We start from the raw sequence: 13,687 nt of genomic DNA, 5'->3' as shown, positions 1-13,687 counted from the left end.
CTCAGCTGAGAAATCTTTCTCATACTGGCATGCCCTAACCGTCTATGCCATACCCACTGCTCCTCATTAACAGACAGAAGGCACTTCACATTCTGAGCCTCCAACTCAGATAATCTGATCTTATAAATGTTGTTCTTCCTCTTGCTGTTAAACAGAACAGAGCCATCGATCTGACTTACAGCCCGGCAGGACTTTTGATTGAATATAACATCATAACCCTTGTCAGCTAATTGACTTATAGACAATAAGTTATGTGTTAAGCCGTCTACCAATAACACATTATCAATGCATGGACTACTATCTACCCAAATAGTACCAGTACCAACAATTTTACCCTTTTCATTTCCTCCAAAGCCAACTTCGCCTCCAGGCTTAAGTTTCAGCTCTCGGAACATACGCCTTTCTCCCGTCATGTGACGCGAGCATCCACTGTCCAGATACCATGATTGGTGTTTCAGTGGAGCTATCAAGGATATCTGCAACATAGATAATCTTGTCCTTAGGTACCCACTTTCTGGGTCCTCTCTTGTTAGTTACCCCAGAGGTTCTGATCACCTTGGGTGTCTCAACATGATATTTTAAAGGAATATTTGCATGATATTTAGTCATAGAGAAAGATCCCTTTTTAAGAGGGTGTTTAGCAACTTTAGCAGGTACAGGATCAGGCAATATGGTACCAGAGGGAACAAAGCATTCATACAAGGATTTAGCTTTAGACACAGAGGGCTCATTTCTAATTGGTTTAGAATAGCCAATGCCATGCATTCCATTTCTGCTTACGCCATAGATCATTGAAGCCATCAAGCTTCTATCCACGCTTTTAGCTAGGAATCTTTGAAAGGACTTTTCATACTTAGATTCATTTCTACAATCAGAGGCATCACAGGCAACAATTTCTTCTAACTTAGCAATCTGGTTCTTAAGCACAGAGTTAGAATTGATCAAGGCATGATTATCATTTTTCAAATCAGAAATAATTTTCTCATGTTCAGAAGGAGTCTTGGAAACAGCAGATAAGTTCTTTTTCAGCTTCTTATGCTTAGACAATAAAGAGTTATACTTATCCATCATATCAGACAAGGCATGTTTTAGTTCAGAGGTAGAGAAAGAAGCGAATACCTCATTTTCATCGTCTGAGTTAGGATCTCCTTCTGATTCTGAGTCAGAGTCAACAGCTTCCTTTGACTCTGCTTCCTTGTCTTTGACAATAGCCATGAGTCCTTGGACTTCACCATCAGAGTCAACATCCTCTGACTCTGATTCATCGAATGTCACCATCAGACTCTTCTTTGTCTTGAAGTGCTTCTTTGGCTTCTTGTCCTTCTTCAACTTTGGACAGTCACTTTTGTAGTGCCCTGATTCTTTGCACTCGAAGCATGTGACTTCCTTAATTGAGGACTTCTTCTGGCCTGAGGATTCAGACTTTCCTTTTGCCTTTCCAGAGCCTTTGTACTTGCTCTGCCTGTGCTTCCAGATTCGGTTGAGTCTCTTGGAGATCAGAGTCAGCTCATCTTCATCAGAATCTTCTGATGCTTCTTCAGATTCCTCTTCTTCAGCTTGAAGAGCTTTTGACTTCTCAACCTTAGCCTTTTCAGATTTGGATTTCAAGGCTATGGACTTTTTCCTCAGATCTTGCATCTCTGAGCGCTTCAGCTCATGGCATTTCAAAATGCTGATGAATTCTTCTAAACTCATATTCTCAACGTCTCTCGTGAGCTCTATTGAAGTCACTAAAGGCATCCAACTTTCAGGAAGACACCTGATGACCCTTATGACATGATCTTTTGTTGTGTAGCTCTTGTTGAGAGGTCGTATGCCAGCTACTAGCAACTGAAATCTGGAGAACATTTCTTCAATGGACTCATTTGGCTCCATGATGAAGGATTCATACTTTTGAATCAAAGACAATGCCTTTGATTCTTTGACTTTCTTGTTTCCTTCATGAGACATCTTCAGAGATTCGAAAATGCCTTTCGCAAACTCACGATCTGTAATCTTCTGGTACTCTTCATAGGAAATAGCACTTAGAAGAATTGCTCTTGCTTTGTGATGTTGTGAGTACAGCTTCTTTTGATCTGCAGTCATCTCTGACCTTGGGATCTTCTTGCCATCTGCATCAACTGGACGCTCGTAGCCATCCACAATAATATCCCAGAGATCTGCATCGAAACCCAGAAAGAAACTTTCCAGTCTATCTTTCCAATATTCGAACCTTTGACCGTCGAACATAGGAGGCTTTGCATTGTAACCATCTCTTTGAGTTTCACTGGTGGTGGCAGCCATTGTTTTTCACACCGGCCCGGATCACTGAACACTGTTAGGTGTGGTAATCAGAACTTGCGCTCTGATACCAATTGAAGGTATGAAAAACGGTAGAAAGGGGGGGTTTGAATAACGTTTTCAGTATAAAACTTCCACCTTAAAGATTTTGAGAAATCTTTCGAGAACTTAAGTGCTAAAGATAAGAGATAGAAAAGCACACAAGGATTTTATCCTGGTTCACTTGATAAATCACTCAAGCTACTCCAGTCCACCCGTTAAGGTGATTTCTTCCTTCTTAGAATGAAGGCAATCCACTAATCAGGTAAGAGTTACAACTGCACTTGAAACCTACAAGTGACTAACAATTACACTGACTTAGCTCACACTAAGATTCACTCTCTTAGTCTTCTCTAGGATCCGATCAACCTTGATCTCCTAAAGGAACTAAACAAACTGTTTATCAAAGAATTGTTTACAAGAGATTTGCTTCTAAAAAGCTAATAGTAAACTCAATGAATTTCAGATGAAAGAAAACTTAGAAGATTTTGAATATGTCTTGCGCGTATGTGAATGCTTCTTCTTCTAGCCGTTTCTTTCAGCCTTCAGCCTCTTTATATACTCCAAGGATTAGGGTTGAGCGATGCATGGGAAATGCTACCGTTGGAGGGCAGTTCTGGAAAATCCAGCTTCTGCTGTGGCTGAGAACGTTAGGTAGGTCGTCAGGAAGGTACAGTTGCTTTTGTACTTGGATAGCGACGCGACCTTTAAACCTAAGAGACTTCTGATCAGGGGAATGCTTCATATTGGAACTTGTGAAGCCGGTTGATCAGAGTCAGAGGGAAAGCACAGATCCTCTGACCATTGTATCTTCTGATTCTGAACTCAGAGGGAAGAACATGGCCTTCAGAGTTTCTTGCTTCTGGACTTCAGAGTTTCCACTATTCAGCTTCGGTATCTTCAGAGTCTTCTACACCATCAGAACATCTGAGCCTTCAGTGTTTCTTGGTTATCAGACTTTCTGGATCTTCAGAGCTTCTAGTGACTGAGTCCACATCAGAGTTTGTATAACTTCAGAACTTCTGAAGCTTTTCCACTGTTCATACTGAACATGGTGAATGCGAAAGCGTTGCTTGGGTCACTCTTTAAGCACAGTGCTTCTGATTTGTGTGAGATTGAGTATAGGTCAGAGCCTGTAAATAGCACACTCAGAAAAACACGTTAGAGTACCACAATTGTTCATATCAAAAGGTTAACTTGTAATCATCAAAACATAGAGTTGTACTACTAGATCAAAACTTGATCTTACACCTCTTAATCTCTTTGCTTCTGATGACTCTTTCCTTTGCTTTTCAGAGAACATGAAGTTTTCTACTTCCGAACTGCTGGAGGCCTTCCTCTCCGGGAACGTTAAGGCACCTTCTCCGGCCCAAATTGGACAGAAAAGGCGAAGCTCGCCGATGGGCGAGGGCTCTCCCAAGAAAAAGAAGCTGGGTGAGACAGGCTCCCAAGTCGCACCTCTGACTGTTGCGGGCGAGGGATCCATCGCGTCCGCTCCGGCTGTCTCGGATAGCACACGTTACTCCTTGGTGCCCGATCTTCATGGCGAGGCGAACACTCCCCCTGTTGTGGATATCTCTTGCCCCTTGACCTCGATGGTGGGCCAGCAGCCTCCGTCCGCCGTCTCCTCCGCCCATCCAGACTACTCACGATTCACCACCCCCTTACTCTCCTAGGGTTGGCGGCAAGGAAGAGGAACTTCCCTCGAACTACCCAAAGGACCCCTCCAGCAGCTCTTCCGCCGATCCTTTCTCCTTCTTACTTTCTCACCCTTACCTTGAGAAATTGAGGGAAGTACCCAGCCAAAACCCGCAGGAGGTTGCCCAAGAAGCTGTGTCAAGTCTTCTTCGCGTCGGCTGTCTGTTCGCCCAGGTGGCTTGGCAGGCTCGGCCCCTCACCGGGATTGCAGGGCTCCGCCAAGAGGTGGAAAAGCTGCATTCCATCAACCTTCAAGCCAACGAGACCTGCTCCAAGCTATCTACCAGGTTAGCCACTGAGGTGGATAAGACAAAGAAGATGCAGAAAAACTCGCGGAAGCGAAGCTTGCACAGGTAGCGGCGGACGAGAAGGAGAGGGAACTTGAGAACCAGGTTGAGGGACTCCGTAAGGACCTTAGCGCCAAGGAGACCATTATTGCTTCTCAGGAGGGAAACTTGCTGCTAAAGATAAGGAGGTTGCTGATCTGCGCGAAGGGCTGGCGGCCAAAGGTGAGTTACTTGCTGAGGCCCGATCAGATTTGGAATCGAAATGCAAACTCTTGGCCGAGAAGGATGCCCAGGCCATCACCCTGGAAGAGCAGATAAGGAGAGAAGCTGCTTTCGCGAAGGCCAACGAGCGTATCCGCGGCTTTATAATTTGTAAAGCCCAGGTCAAGCACCTCCATCCAAATGTCAACCTTGAACCCCTAGGAGTTTTCAAACGGGTTACCCCTGCCGGACTGGTGGGTCAGGAAGATCCGCCGGAAGTTGCTTACGTTGACCTTGGAGACGATGTGGAATAAGAGATAATGTTAACTTGTTTGAAGTGATTGTAACGCTTAGCACTTCTTAATTTCGTTTAAACTCTTTGTTTGTATTTTACTTTCAAGTTTGATCGATTCAGCTTTATTTCTTTATGTTTTGTGTTTGTTTTAGCGCTTTTCCGGAGTTTTTCTTTTCTCTCAACGCCCCTCATAGTTCCCTTGTTCCTGAATTACGTCTGACGACATTGATGGTCTGCCTTGTTTAACTAGGACTTCTGCTCAATTTTTGAACTGAGGCTTTCGTCACACCAATATTTCCCGTAAGAGCAGGTGTGGCCTCGCCGGTTTTGCCCTGGCGAGGACTTATTGTTGCTAGGGACCCAATGGCCATATAGGTTTACCCTTACTTATGCCTAGTTATGTTCGCTCGCCCATATTTCGGGGGGATTTTTGGGATAAGAAGCTTATCCGCACACATCGCCGACAAGTGACGGCGAGCTGCGTCGGTTTTTCCGGAGCGATCCCCAGACTTCCAGGTCGTGTTGGGTTCGCCACCTTCAGGGAATTTTTCCCACCTAGCTCTCGCCGCAATTCAGTGTGATTGAAATTGCTGGATACAATTTTTGTATTTTCAATCAGTTGTGATAATCAACAAACTCCTGAGATGGAGAACAAGAACGTGTCTTTATTTTTACTATTTAGGCACTTTGGCCAACAAACTCCCGAAATGGAGAACAAGAATATGTTTCTTCATTTTTGATCCCTCTATCTCTGTGAGACGCGTCCTCGCGCTGAAGCCAGCTCCCTGTCGATCCTTCGGCTGTAATAGTATTTCAGGCTCGCCGCGTTCCAGGAACTTGGTACTCGCCTTCCATCTAAGCTCTCTAGGTGATAATTAAGCCCCCTTTCCCAAAGCCTTCAGAATTTTGTAGGGGTCTTCCCAGATTGGACTCATCTTGTTCCCGGTGATCCCGGTTCGCTTCTTAAGCACCAGGTCTCCCTTCTGCATCGCCCTCGGGCGCACTTTCGTATCGTACTTCGCCGCAGCCCGCTGCTTCATCGCAGCCTCTCTGATGCGAGCCTCGTCATGTGTTTCTGATAACAAATCTAGCTCTACCGCCATGTTCGAGGAGTTCTCGCCGTCGAACCGTGGCGCTGTTCGCCAAGAACTGTTGTCTATTTCTACGGGAAGTGTTGGTCAATTCGCAAGTGTACAAATACCTCCGGGTTTTAAATTGTCGAACCACAGGGAATTAGATTGCAAATTCAGTTTAAGATTCAAGTTCAAAGTTGAAAAGCAAGTAAAATTCAGTTTTATAAGCTGGTTGTTTCTAGAGTTTGTAAAAGACAAGTAATCACATTATAAGGCGATTTAAAAAAACAGAGATGAAATTGCCTTGGGTTCTTGTTCAACTAATTCAGTTTTAGCAAACCTTTCTATTCAATCAATCCGGAGTCTCTCCTTGATGTTCTAGCCTAGATAGTCATCTATCGATGCCTCGTAAAGAAAACCCTTCCTAACCAATAGATAGGTTCAATTCCTTGATAACCCAAAAAATTGCTAGGAGCACTAAGCATACAAATCAGGCCAACAAACCCCAACCCTTCCTCTATCCCTAGCAGCAAGTATAGAAGGAGTAATCTCACCACAAGTCCCAATTCTATAACAAACTATCGTTATGTTTATAGAAAAGTAAAAAGCTAGCATGCATTCAAGCTTGAAAGGTAAAGCATAGGAGTGAGATTCAAGGGTTTACTCAGAACATCATGAATAGAAATGGATTGAAAGCTAAAACATCCAAAGTCTTACAAAGAACCCAAAACAAAAGGGGTTTTAGCCAAGCATGGCTATGAAATCCATGCTAGAAAATAAAGATAAAACCTGGAACATAAGACCTAGGGAAAGCTCCCCAAGCTTTAGAACTCAAGCTCTCTCTTCTAACTTATGTAAAAAATTGATAAAAATGACAAAAGGTACAAAAGAAATGGCAAAAAGCCTATTTAAAGGCTAACAGGTCGAGTCTGGGCGCTCAGGCGCCAATTCAGAGCGCCTGAGCGCCAATTGCACTTAAAAAACATGCTCTCTGGACCAATTGGCGCCTAGGCGCCCATCCCCCAACGCCTAGGCGCTTGAGCTCGCTTGAAAAGGGCTTTTTGGCTTCTGAAACTCCTCTTTTCAATCTTCTTTAAGTTTTCCATCAATTCCATGCTTATTGGCCTTCTTCCTTCTTCAGTTCCTGATCTGAAACTTAACCAACAAGCCAAGGAAAATTCTAGAAGCTCAAAGAGCTTATTAGCACATGAGATCCTTCAATTAACACAATAAAACCATGCAAGTCCTAAACTTTACTCAAAATGCAAGAAAACTCCCTATAAAACTACTAAATTACCAAAGCCAAATAAAGACTAAAGAAAATATAAAAATGCATGAGAATGCATGAAACACTACATGAGACTCAACAAAAAGACTCAAAACACACAAAGAAATGACCCTAAAAACACTACTAAAATAGGGTCATCACACCACTATACTCAACGACAGCTCGTCCTCGAGCGTAAATAACACTCGCTTGCCCTCAAGCGCAAGAAATGCTCCCAAACAAGTGCTCTCACAAGGAATACCTCACAAAAACAGGGGGACAAAGTAATCACAGCTAGTTCCAAGAGAAAGACCTAACAACCTATTTCATGCATCTTTTGAAAAGAGAAGAGTGTAGAGTCCATTCATGAGAAACATATAGAACTAAGAATCCTAGGATGAGATGTTAATTTAGTGCACTGAGCACACAAGCAAGTTCATAGGTCCTGAATGTCATTCACTCAATGGCAACAAAGATCAAACATGCAAATATTCAAAGAGACTTCCAAAAGGGTTGAAACATTGGCTAGGTGAAACATGATGGTGGTTGGTCCCTAAGGGAAAACTAAGCCTTCAAGCACACTGAGTGTGGTCCTCTTCTATTAACCCCGGAGCTTTCACAACAAACATTTTTCACAAGCCTCTTGCACCCCCTTATTCAAACTTTTCTTTTCTTCTTTTTTCCAACTCCAACTTCTGCTTAGGAGTTCTTTTTTCCTTTCTTCTTTTTTTCTGTTTTTTTTTCTTATTGGGGCAAGAGACTATTTCTCATTTTTCCAGCTCCATACAACACGACAAAGACCATCACTCCCCCAATATTCCAACCAAACATCCGTCCCAAAAATTTGGCTACAACAAATTCTCCAATAAGGCTCAAATGGGACAACTAAGGACAATGTTCAAACAACGAATTCAGAATCTCAAGAAATCCTACAAGTCTCAAGAATAAAGCAAGAATCACTAAGCATGCTATGAGCGAAATCAACGCAGAACCAAGAATTGCAAGTAAGACAGGATCCTCCAGGGACATTTTATGGTGAAGGGTCAAAGATAGACCCTTAATGGACTCACCTCGACTCTTTTCTCAAGAAACACTCGGAAGACCGAAGTCTCCTCTTCTCTTCCCCAAACATGCAATCACTCATCCCCAAAAACAAACACAAGTATTCACAAAAAACATTTTCAAACCAGCACAAGTAGGGCAGCAAAACTATAGCTAAAGCATGTGAGTATAGGGAAGTAAAAGACCCCAAAAACAAAAACTTAAACAACAATGCATGATAAAAAGAAAAATTAAAGCTACAAAAGGAAGATATGCAAAGATGCATGAGCTAACTAAGGGGAAGAGTTGACCTTCTTTACCAATTACCATGGAGGCCTTAGAGTCACCTCCTACTCCAGAATTTAGGCTCTCATTCCCTGCAAAATGCGACAAACAAACAAGCAAAATAACAAAACTTGGGTTGTCTCCCAAGCAACCCATTGTTATAGTCTTAGGTAGACTATCCCCCTTGTCAAGGAGGTTTAAAAAACATGGTTTCCTACTTCAGCACCTCACCACCTTGGTACACTTTCAACCTCTGTCCATTCACAGTGAAAGTATTCTTAGTCTCTGGGTTTTCAACCTCAACAGCACCATGAGGAAACACCCTCCTGACCACAAAGGGTCCAGACCATCTAGACTTAAGTTTCCCAGGGAAGAGTCTCAATCTAGAATTGAAGAGCAGCACCAATTGCCCTGAGACAAATTCCCTATTCAAAATTTTCCTATCATGCCACTTCTTTGTCTTTTCCTTATAGATGCTAGCACTCTCATAAGCTCGGAGTCGGAACTCATCAAGCTCATTCAATTGCAAGAGTCTCTTCTCGCTAGCAACTTTCCAATCAAAATTCAATTTCCTTATGGCCCAATAGGCCTTGTGTTCTAACTCCACAGGTAAGTGACACGCTTTCCCAAAAACTAAATGGAAAGGAGAGGTACCAATCGGAGTTTTAAAAGCGGTTCGGTAGGCCCATAAAGCATCGTCAAGTTTCCTTGACCAATCCTTTCTAGAAGAATCTACCACCTTTTCAAGAATACGTTTTAACTCCCGATTAGAAATCTCAACTTGCCCACTAGTTTGGGGGTGATAGGGGGTAGACACTTTGTGCTTAACACCATATTTTTCCAAGAGAGACTCGAAAACTCTGTTGCAAAAGTGGGTACCCCCATCACTTATAATTGCCCTAGGAACACCAAACCTAGTAAAGATATTCTTTTTTAGAAAAGCAACCACCACCTTAGAGTCATTTGTTGAGAGTGCAGCGGCTTCAACCCACTTGGAAACATAATCCACAGCCACTAGAATATACTGGCAACCAAAAGAAGGTGGGAAAGGTCCCATGAAATCGATGCCCCAAACATCAAACAACTCAATTTCCAAAATATTCTTGAGGGGCATCTCATTTCTCCTTGAGATGTTACCAGTTCGTGACATCTATCACAACGCTCAACAAAAGCTCTATTATCCCTATGCAGTGTAGGCCAATAAAAACCACTTTGGAGAACCTTAGCAGCGGTCCTCTCCCCACTAAAATGTCCACCATAACTTGATCCATGGCAATGCCAAAGAATTTTCTCAAAATCAACTTCTGGGATACACCTTCTAATGACTCCATCAGAACAAATTTTGAAAAGGAAAGGGTCATCCCAGAGGTAAGATTTTGCATCATGCAGAAATTTTTTCTTTTGATGCCATGTCAAGTCATGGGGAATAAGTCCAGCAACACGGAAATTAGCAAAGTGTACATACCAGGGTAGGGGTTCCTCGGTGGAAACAGCTAGGAGTTTCTCATCCGAGAACTCCTCTTGAATAGGTATTGGGCTGCACGCCCCACCTTCCAATCTTGACAAATGGTCTGCCACGCCATTGTCCTTGCCTCTCCGGTCAATGATCTCAAGGTCAAACTCTTGAAGGAGTAAGACCCATCGAATCAACCTTGGCTTAGAGTCCTGTTTAGCAAACAAATGCCTCAAAGCAGCATGGTCAGTATGAACAATTACTTTAAAACCCAAGATGTAAGGCCTAAACTTTTCACAAGCAAAGACTACACCCAACAACTCTTTTTCAGTTGTAGTGTAGTTCCTTTGGGCCTCATTTAACACTCTACTTGCATAGTATATCACATACAACACTCTTTCTTTCTTTTGACACAAGACAGCCCCTAAAGCTAGATCACTAGCATCACACATGATTTCAAATGGTAGAGACCAATCCGGAGCAACAATTACCGAGGCTGTCACCAAACTCTCTTTAATCAACTCAAAAGCTTTCAAACAATTCTCATCAAAAGCAAAAGGTGCTTCCTTCTCAAGCAAGTTGGTCATAGGCTTAGCTAATTTGGAAAAATCTTTAATAAACCGCCTATAAAATCCAGCATGCCCTAGGAAACTTCTAATACCCTTGATGTTAGTTGGGGGAGGGAGCTTTTCAATGACTTCAATCTTAGCTCTATCAACCTCAATCCCCTTTTCGGACACCTTGTGTCCAAGAACTATGCCATCCCTAACCATGAAATGGCATTTCTCCCAATTCAAGACCAAGTTGGTCTCTTGACATCTTTTTAGAACCAAGGCTAAATTCCCTAGACAAGCATCAAAATTTGGACCAAAAACAGAGAAGTCGTCCATAAAAATTTCGATGCAAGTCTCTATCAAGTCAGAGAAAATAGCAAACATACACCTTTGGAAAGTAGCTGGGGCATTGCAAAGCCCAAATGGCATTCTCTTATAAGCAAACACGCCGTAAGGGCAAGTGAATGTCGTCTTCTCTTGGTCTTCCGGTGCAACACAAATTTGGTTGTACCCGGAATAACCATCAAGAAAACAGTAGTATTGATGCCCAGCCAACTTATCCAGCATTTGATCTATGAAGGGCAAAGGAAAGTGATCCTTTCTAGTTACCGAATTCAGCCTTCGATAGTCAATACAAACCCTCCACTTCGTCACTTGACGAGTGGGAATCAACTCATTGTTCTCATTGGCAACCACAGTGATGCCTCCTTTTTTGGGAACCACTTGAACGGGACTTACCCATACACTATCCGAAATTGGATAAATCACACCTGCATCAAGCAATTTGATTATCTCTTTCCTCACCACATCCTTCATGGAAGGGTTAAGTCTTCTTTGAGGTTGGACTATAGGTTTGTAATTTTCTTCCAACAAAATTTTATGCATGCATATCGCAGGGCTAATGCCTTTGATATCATCAATAGTCCAACCCAAAGCTGACTTGTGATCCCTCAAAACTCTGAGGAGTTTCTCCTCTTCCAAGGAAGTGAGAGCACTATTCAAAATAACAGGTTAATTCTCACCTTCCTCAAGATAAGCATACTTGAGAGAGGAAGGAAGTGGCTTGAGCTCACTCTTCCCCTCAATTGGAATCTCCTCATCCCTAGTTAACTCTTCTTTCCAAATGCTTTTAGTGGCAAGAGATGAGACAGATTCTAATTGAGATAGAGTAGCATTAACCTCATGGTACAAAGAATCAAGTTCTCTCTCAAGATTTTGGTCCTCTATCTCTAACCCCTCCATGATTGTTGTTTCCAAGGGGTCCTTAATAGATATCCTAACAAACTCTTCACACACGAGCTCATCCACTACTTCACATCGGAAAACTTCCTCATCCGCTCGGTGTTTCAAAGAGTCGAAAATATTGAAGAGGACCTCATCTTCACCTACTTTCAAAGTTAGAGTTCCCTTAGCCACTTTAATCTCAGCCTCACCAGTGGCTAAGAATGGTCTCCCCAATATGAGAGGAACTTTAGAGTCCTCTTCCATGTCTAAAATGACAAAATCCACTGGGAAAACAAACTTATCCACCTTAACCACAACGTCTTCAATGATCCCGTAAGGGGTTTTTAAGGACCTATCCGCCATTTGCAAAGAAATCATAGTTGGGGTAACCTCACCTAAGTTCAACCTTTTAAACATACTAAGCGGCATCAAGTTGATACTCGCTCCTAAATCACACAAGGCTTCTACCACAGTTAACCCCTCTATCTCCACCGGAATAGTAAAACTCCCGGGATCTCTCCTCTTTTTAGGCATCTTCCTTTGCAAAATGGCACTACACTCTTTGGTCATCAAGATAGTTTCATCGACCTCACTCAACTTCCTTCTCTTACTGAGGATATCTTTCATGAACTTAGCATAGATTGGCATTTTCTCCAAGGCTTCGGAGAAAGGAATGTTAATGTGAAGCTTCTTAAAAACCTCTAAGAACTTAGAAAATTGTTTATCCAAATTTTTCTTCACCAAAGCCTTGGGAAAGGGAATCTTGCGGAGTTCAGGAGTATGGGTATTAACAACTCTAGTCCTAGTAGACTCTCTAGCTCTTTCCTCCATAACACCCTCATCTCTTTCTACCTCAGCTTCCTCACTTTTCTCTCCCTCAACTTTCTCCTCTGGCCCATGTAACACTCTTCCACTCCTAGTAGAAACCACAGCAGTATTTTCTTGCTCAGTCAAAGTTAAAGTTTCGGAAGAAAACTTACCTTGGTGATTCTCGGACATTTGCTTTGCTAGCTGTCCCAATTGACTCTCCAAGCTCTTGATAGCCATATCATGGCTCTTGTAATTGCTCGATGTATGATCAATGAATCTCTCAATCAGCTCCTCAAGACTCTTCTTGCCAACCGTCTTTACAACAATTTGCGGCTGGACAAGAGGCCCTTGTTCTGAGGTTGGAGCTCTTCCTTCTTGAGTCAATGTTCTGACCTTACCAACATCATCATTAACAGTACACTGGTTACTATCATGAGATTCACCACAAAATTTGCACTCCAAACTAGTTACTCTCGCTCCAATTGACATGGCATCCTGAATATGTTTCCGCATTTCCGCTACTTCCTCGGAGACTTGCTTGTTGGAGGCTATGAGCTTGTCATAAGTTTCCACTTCAAAAGAACTTCTTCGGATTTGGCGTTCATTCTCGGAGTTCATGGCTCTCATCGCCATTTTCTCTATCAAATCATACCCCGCTTGTGGGGGAAGAGCATCGAACTCCCCACTTGAAGCCGCGTCCAAGCCAAACCGTGATGAGTATAGTAACCCATCATAGAACTTCGCCACACATTCAGCTTGGGTGAGATTGTGTTGAGGACATTTCCTCAAAAGCTTCTTAAAGCGCTCCCAAGCCTCATAAAGATTTTCATCTGAGGATTGTGTGAACGTCATGATGTCATTTTTCAATTTCCTCAAGAGGGACCTTGGGAAGAACCTTGTTGTGAATTTTTCTACAAGGTCTTCCCAAGTAGTGAAACTCCCTTGAGGTTGTGAGTTCAGCCAATCCTCTGCTGCGTCCTTCAAAGAGAAGGGAAATAGGCTCAACCGGATTGCTTCTGAAGAAACATTCACCACCCGATAAGTGTTGCAATTCCGGATGAACTTCTCCATATGAGCATGAGGATCTTCCGAGGAACCTCCACCATATTGGCTTTGGCTCACCATGTTGATGAATGCTGGTCTTAATTCAAAGTTCCCCACTCCTTCGGGAATGACAATA

The 13,687-nt window shown here is 42.8% G+C and overlaps 1 non-coding gene across 1 annotated transcript; it reads left to right on the top strand.

Moving 5' to 3' along the window:
- The first annotated feature begins 13,270 nt into the window (after window positions 1-13,270).
- Window positions 13,271-13,377, top strand: LOC130721648 (small nucleolar RNA R71). Its single transcript, XR_009013570.1, has one exon. It is a non-coding gene; the product is annotated as a small nucleolar RNA R71 (small nucleolar RNA).
- Window positions 13,378-13,687: the final 310 nt, after the last annotated feature.

This window comes from Lotus japonicus, chromosome 5 (genome assembly GCF_012489685.1).
Source record: "Lotus japonicus ecotype B-129 chromosome 5, LjGifu_v1.2".
Taxonomy (NCBI): Eukaryota; Viridiplantae; Streptophyta; class Magnoliopsida; order Fabales; family Fabaceae; genus Lotus; species Lotus japonicus.
This window is presented reverse-complemented; position numbering and strand designations above follow the sequence as displayed.